This window comes from Phocoena phocoena, chromosome 2 (genome assembly GCF_963924675.1).
Source record: "Phocoena phocoena chromosome 2, mPhoPho1.1, whole genome shotgun sequence".
Classification (NCBI taxonomy): domain Eukaryota; kingdom Metazoa; phylum Chordata; class Mammalia; order Artiodactyla; family Phocoenidae; genus Phocoena; species Phocoena phocoena.
The window spans coordinates 26,872,703-26,880,005 of NC_089220.1; positions in this window are offsets into that span (position 1 = coordinate 26,872,703).

Below are 7,303 nucleotides of genomic sequence, written 5' to 3' on the forward strand. Positions count from 1 at the left end.
CCTAAGCAATACATAGTGCTGCTGTGCACGGTTTTTAACTTTTTACATTGCCAATATTTTTACATTTAATTTCTATTTTTTATTACACAGTATCTGAATGGTCACAGCAAGGCTTGGAATACAGGCATTCTCACTGAGGTTATTCTGGAGAACACCACAAAGCCTCCAAGTAACTGTTGTAAAACAGCCAGCATCAGCTCAGTTAGCATCAGCCCAGAGCCTAAGGATAATGCTAAGGCAGCATTTGCTAGAAACTTAAATCCCTTATGCTAACAACACCTATAGCAACAATTGTTGGCTCATGCATGGCCCTGGTACAAATTAGAAAACAGTGCCACCTCTTGGTAGGCAATCGCAGGCCAAGGGGCATGGACTGGTGAGCCCCTATTTGACTTCTAAGGTCAGGGCTCTTGAACAGTGAACAATTTGTACGACTGTACCCAGCACCCTTGCTGTGTATCCCTTACTATGTGTCAGGCACATAAAATGACTCATTTAATTCTCACAACCGTCACAGGAGGTAAGTACAGCTGACCTTTGAACAACTCAGGGGTTACGGGTGCTGACCCCTGCATTGTCAAAAATCAACATATAACTTTTGACTCCTCCAAACCTTTAACTACTAATAGCTTACTGTTGACTGGAAACCTTACCAATAACATAAACAGTTGACTAACGCCTATTTTCTATGTAATATGTATTATATACTGTATTCTTACAATAAAGTAAGCTAGAAGAAAGAAGATGTTATTAAGAAAATCAAAAGGAAGAGAAAATATGTTTATAGTACTATATTTCATTTATCGATACTATAAGTTTACATCATCTGTTTATAAGATGAATTGTCTGTCAATACCTACGTCAATATTGTCTTATATGATACAAAAGACTGTAGATGTTATACATATTACTAACACTAGACATCAAAAATGAAAAGACAATGTGAGAGGACTTCCCTGGTGGTTCAGTGGTTAAGAATCCTCCTGCCAGTACAGGGAACAAGGGTTCGAGCCCTGGTCTGGGAAGATCCCACATGCCATGGAGCAGCTAAGCCCGCGCGCCACAACTACTGAGCCTGCGCTCTAGAGCCCACAAGCCACAACTACTGAGCCCACGTGCCACAACTACTGAAGCCTGCACGCCTAGAGCCCGTGCTCTGCAACAAGAGAAGCCACCGCGATGAGAAGCCCGCACACCGCAACGAAGAGTAGCCCCTGCTCACTGCCTGCGCGCAGCAACAAAGACCCCCAAAACAGCCCAAAATAAAAATTAATTAATTAAAAACAAAAATCCTCCTTCCAATGCAGGGGATGCGGGCTCGATCCCTGGTCGGGGAACTAAGATCCCATGTGCCATGGGGCAGCTAAGCCCATATGCCACAACCCCTGAGCCCGCATGCTCTGGAGCCCACATGCCACGACTAGAGAGAAGCCCACAAGCCACAATGAAGAGCCCCCTCTCCACAACAAAAGATCCTGCGTGCCACAACTAACACCGACGCAGCCAAATAAATAAATAAAAATATTTTTTAAAAAAGACAATGTGAAAAAGAAGAAATTCCTATTTATTCACAGGTATAATAATTCATTCCTGGGTAACAAAGAAGCAGCGGTATGATTGCTTTATGGTAGCCTAGCCTATGTGCTAATGAACGAATCGGTATAAAATTTTTAAGGCATACAATGCTACAGTCATATTTATAATAAGTACGGGAAACATTTTTACATTGTTTTACCTGGGATAGGCTGACAGACAGTTTCTCCAATTACATGAGAGAGAAGCACACTGTAAGGCAGTGTAATTCTTTGAAAGCAAATAACTTTTGAGTGGCGGGATCACAGAAGTGGGAGAGGAGGTGGTCCTGAGGGAGGGGAGGGGGTAAGTGGGGGGAAGGGAACTCTGGGAACTTAGGACAGCAGCCATTTGCCAGTATGTATTTCAGTGTCTAAATAACTAGTATCATAATACAAGTGCCTATTAGATCAGCCTTGTTTAAAATTATCAGGATACGTTGTAGGCAAATGGGCTTCTTAAGGTAATTGAAAATAGATATTTTTTAAGTGCCACAAACTTGCTATGTTCACACCAGCCTGGTTCTCCTGGTCCTTTGCTCTTCCCAGTGGCAGCACAAATATTGACTTCAGTCCAACCCCTACTGAATCAGCTCCTTTCCAAGACCCGGGTTTTACGAAAGCAGAGATGCTCTGACCAAATTGTTAAGAAAATGGATTGAAACTGAGAAACCTAGCAAAGGAGAAACTTCCTGAGTGTTTGTGGCATGTCCCCCGGCGTGGGGGGGTTGGTGGGTGGCTGACTACAGAACTAGGTACTTTTCCTTCAGGACAGTGATTTCAGGAGTCAGGCTTCCCTCCCTGGAAGGAGGTGGGAAATCTCCCAATGTCAAAAAGAAGGAAGGAAGTACTTGCTTGGGACACCCCTCAGATATTTTGATTTGATTGGTTTGAGCTCAGGTATTTTTTAAAAGCTCCCCTGATGGTTCTAACATGAAGCCATTGCATGGAGGGGAAATCGTGGAGCACATGTCTCCGGGAGGGGGCACTTTGTGGCCTCAGAGTCCAGTTAAGCTTCCAGGCCCAGCTCTTTCATCTCTGTTCATTCTCTCTCACCCGCTCTGGGACACACAGACCCTCACACCCTGGGGTTAACAGGCTCCAAATCTACTTTCCTCACCTGCTTTGAGCTGATACAGTACCTGGGTGCGTGAACCCAGTCCACCGAAGCAAGCCAGGAAAGGGGGGCTGGCCGCGGAGGGGGCTGAGGCTCAGGAAGGGTTAGGTGTGCTCCCCTCCCCTTGAAGATGCTCAGGTGCCCTCAGCGGGCACCTGGCGCCACGGGCTGCATTTTCAGGCCCCTGTGCCTTTTCCTCTGAGAGGCAGTTTCACATTCCTAGAGCATTTTGCCTCACATTCCCTGATAGCTCACTGTCTAGTTAGTAAAGATGAAACCCAGCAAGAGGAAAGAAGAGTCTCCTGAGAGTGCAGGCAAATGTCCCCGGGGTCCCCAAGGGCCCCTCACTGGTGGCTGGAGGCTGGGGGGAGGTTGGAGGCCTTCCCATCAGCGGCTGCTCATCCCTCCAGGCTGCACCCGCCCAGGTCAGAATTTCTAGGTTATCACCCCTCGCATCTAGACCATTGATGCATTGACACCAAACCCACTCTTTTTTCTGAGCTCTATCTGAGCACCTTGCTGGATGTGCCACCTTTGAAATCTTAAGAACTGACTGCAACTCTTTAGTTATTTGAGCAAAAATAATAAAAATCCCCTAGCTGCCTTATTAAAAAAAAAAATTTTTTTTTTTTTTTTGGTGGTAAATCACAAAGCATAGTATGGTACATCTTCAATGCTTACAAGATGGCAAAAGGGGATTTTTCTCAAAGTTTCCCAAACAAGTAGGGAAAATATTTACTTGAGGGCAGAGCCCACCAGCAAAGGGGCCAGAGTGGGTGGCCAGGTGATGATAGGGAAATTCCCCCTGAGGGCATGGGCACAGCCTATAGTCCAACCATTTAATCTAGGCTTTAAACCCAGATAAAGCTCTGTAGGAAGCTTCTTAGGAGGGAGTGGCCGCCATGAATGTGCTGTTCCCAAAGGGTTAAATAGGGTTTCTCAACTTCAGCATTTTGACATTTGGAGTGGATAAATCTTTGTTGTGGGGGGCTATGCTGTGCATGGTAGGCTGTTTATCGGCGTCTCTGATCTCTACCCACTAGATGCCAGTAAAACTTCCCAGTTATGAAAATCAAAAATATTTCCAGGGCTTCCCTGGTGGCGCAGTGGTTGAGAGTCTGCCTGGCGATGCAGGGGACACAGGTTCGTGCCCCGGTCTGGGAAGATCCCACATGCTGTGGAGCGGCTGGGCCTGTGAGCCATGGCCGCTGAGCCTGTGCATCCGGAGCCTGCGCTCTGCAACAGGAGAGGCCACAACAGTGAGAGGCCCGCGTACCACAAAAAAAAAAAAAAAAAATATTTCCAGACCTTGATTAGCAGATGCAAACTATTATATATAGAATGGATAAGCAACAAGATCCTACTGTACAGCACAGGGAACTATAGTCAATATCCTGTGATAAACCGTAATGAAAAAAATATGAAAAGGAATATATATATGTATATATGTATAACTGAATCACTTAGCTGTACAGCAGAAATTAACAAAACATCATAAATTGTAAATCAACTATACTTCAATAAAATAAATTTTAAAAGAAGTTTCCAGATCTTGCTAGATGTCCTTTTGGTGGGGGGAGGGTGGGATCAAAATTGCCAGGTGAGAACCGATGGATTAAAGACCATGCACCCTAAAGCAGCGATGCTCCCTATTAACCTGGACCTGGTAAACTCCTCACAAACCCCCTCAAAGCTCAGGAAACCTCTGGACAGATATGCTTTGTTCCATGCAGCTTCTGAGTCCCCAGGTTTTGGACCTACTTCAGCCTGTGGGTGTAGCCATGCTGACCACGGAGCCATGGGCAGCTCCTAGGGTGAGCATCAGAGCTGCTTCTGGCTGGCTCCCCTCTTACCTGCCCCTTGCAGACCAGAGGGAAGGGAACAGGGGCTCTCAAAGGATGAGAGAGGCCATTCCATTTTTTAGTTGCCGACTGGATTAAAAAATGAAGGTATATCAAGACAAGGTAATAAAAATTATGGTGTATTTTTAAAGCAACATATTTGCACTAGAACCAGATAATTATGGTATTTATACAATTATTAGTTCATGGCTTGCTGGAGGTGGTACTGACTGGCAGTGGGAAGTAGCTTCAATGCTGGATGGATCCCTGAATGTTCTCTCAGGCCTGGCTGAGTCTTTCTGGCTGGATATATGACCTCATTTGGACATAAGGTGCTTTGGGAATATGAGGCCTACCAAATCACTTTTCAGCACCCCTCCCTCACCCACCCAATCCTGAAAGGGTGTGGAGAAAGCTCTATGGAAGAAGGTGAGAAAAGGGAAACAGCTTCTTAGCTTTGGGTTTGAATATGCAATCAAATGTTCTGTCTCTGCCACTTAGAAACCATGTGATCTCGGGCAGAGCACATAAAACTCTGTGCCTCAGTTTCCTCATCTATGTAATGGGAATTACAGTACCCACCTCATGACATTGAACGTATTTAAATCGCTTAGCACAGTGATTGGTGCCTATAGCTATTACTGCTGTTGTGTTTATTTATATAGCCCAAATAGATCTGGGCTTATCCCAGTACAGTGTCTCATCCAAAAGAAGCATTAAGAAGAGGGAATCACGGGCTTCCCTGGTGGCGCAGTGGTTGAGAGTCCGCCTGCCGATGCAGGGGACATGGGTTCGTGCCCCGGTCCGGGAAGATCCCACATGCCGCGGAGTGGCTGGGCCCGTGAGCCATGGCTGCTGAGCCTGCGCATCTGGAGCCTGTGCTCTGCAACGGGAGAGGCCGCAACAGTGAGAGGCCCACATATCGCCAAAAAAAAAAAAAAAAAAAGAAGCGGGAATCACATCACATACCAACTTTCTGAAGTCCTCTTTACACAGTTTCTCCCCAGAGTCACCCTCCTCAAAGCTATTGTACCAGGCTACCCTTTCTGTTCTGGGATCTTTGTTACTACTTCCCAAATCTCACAGTCCTGTCTGAGACCTTCACTCCTCTCTTGCTAAGCAACTCTCCTCTCTACCTCCCAACCAAGTGTTCTTTATTCCTAGGCTGGCCAGGCCAGATTAGTATCACTTACCTTACTGTCCCATTGCCTTCCTCTCCACCCACTCCTGGCTCCATAGGGCAAAGGTTCAGTAGCAACTGGCCCCTGAACAAAGATGTCTCCTCCAAGGGCAGTTTGTTATTTATTCGCCTGTTGTTGGACATTTGAGTTGTCTTCAAGTTTTGACTATTATGAGTAAAGTGGCTACGCATATTAAATGTAAAAGTCTTTTGGGGGATATATGCTTTCATTTTTCTTGGGTGACTACCTAGTTAGGAATACCTGCAACCTTGCTATAGTCATGTATTAGTTCTAGTATCTTTTATGTAGATTCCTTAGGATTTTCTTAGATGATTATGTTTTCTGTGAATAAAGACAGTTTTACTTTTTCCTTTCCAACCCATTTGCCTTTTTTTCTTGCTTTGTTGCATAGGCTTTGTGTATAGTTCAGTGTTGAATAAAAGTATTGAGAGTTGACATCCTTGTCTTATTTCTAATCTGAAGAGATAAGCATTCAGTCTTTACCATTAAGTAGAATGTAACCTATACAGTTTTATACTTTATAGATTTTCCTTCATCAGGTTGAGGAAATTCCCTTCTATTTCTAGTCTGTTGAGAGCCTTCATCTTGAATGTATGTTTGTTGAATTTTGTCAAATGCTTTTTCTTAATCTATTGATATAATTCCATGATCTCTCCCCTTTATTCCATTTTATGATAATTACATTAATTGATTTTTGAATGTTAAACCAACTTTGCATTCCTGGGATTACTTTATTTGCTCATACTTCTTAGCAGATTTTAAAATTGAGATATAATTCACACACCATGAAATTTCCCCTTTTTTTTCTTTCTTTTTTTTTTTGCGGTATGCGGGCCTCTCACTGCTGTGGCCTCTCCCGTTGCGGAACACAGGCTCCGGACACACAGGCTCAGCCGCCATGGCTCACGGACCCAGCCGCTCCGCGGCATGTGGGATCTTCCCGGACCAGGGCACGAACCCGTGTCCCCTGCATTGGCAGGCGGACTCTCAACCACTGCGCAACCAGGGAAGCCCGATGTTAATTCTTTTTAAACATTTGGTTGTATAGTATTCACCAGTGAAACCTAGGTCCTAGACTTTTCTTGGTGGCAAGTTCTTGACTACTAATTCAGTCTCTTTATTTGTTTTCATTCTATTCAGATTTTAAAATTTCTTCTTGATTAAGTTGCAGTAGCTTTTATCTTTCTAGGAATTTACATTTTATCTAGGTTATCCAATTTGTGTGCATAAAATAGTTTTATTATTCTCTTATAATCATTTTTATTTCTGTAAGATCAATAGTAATGCCCCCTTTCATTTCTGATCTTATTAATTTGAGTCTTTTCTCTCTTGTTTCTTGGTGAGACTAGTTAAAGGTTTTTCATCTATGTTGATCTTTTCAAAGGACCAACTTCTGGCTTTCTTGAATTTTTCTACTGTTTTTCTCTTCTCTATATAATTTACTTCTGCTCTATTTTTTTATTATTTCCTTCCTCCTGCTTCCTTCCGGTTAGTTTGTCCTTCTTTTTCTAGTTTCCTAAGGTAGAGGTTTAGGTTATTTATTTGAGATATCTCTTCTATTCTGATATAGAC